Here is a 448-nt window from a genome sequence, read left to right as displayed (position 1 = left end):
CACGCACTCACACAAACAGAAGTGAATGTGCAACATCAGTGCCTCCATTAGCTGGTGCAGAAGATGCACTGACACCACAATATGATTGGAAAGGCATTCCTTCTGCCCTGAACCCTCTAGTTAATGATGAATCAACCGGTGGTGCATCGACACTAAGACCTCTTCCTGGAAAACGCTCCATACTTCTATTTAGCACGTTTTTTTTGCTAAAAAAATGCTAATTCCAATGATTATTTAGTACCATAATAGCTGCAATTATATTCTGAACAAACTGATATAAGGTGTAAGCACCAATTAGTAACTGGTCATTATCTTAAGCATTTGGTGCAGGGAGAGTGAAGTAATAGGCAACCATTCAGTAACCCTTGCTCAGAAAAATGACTGCATAGTGCCTCAATAATTAGTGGAGCCTGTTTGCCTTTAGTTTTGAAAGTGGGTTGTATATTCA

The sequence above is a fragment of the Etheostoma spectabile genome, chromosome 20 (genome assembly GCF_008692095.1).
Source record: "Etheostoma spectabile isolate EspeVRDwgs_2016 chromosome 20, UIUC_Espe_1.0, whole genome shotgun sequence".
Lineage (NCBI taxonomy): Eukaryota > Metazoa > Chordata > Actinopteri > Perciformes > Percidae > Etheostoma > Etheostoma spectabile.
This window is presented reverse-complemented; position numbering follows the sequence as displayed.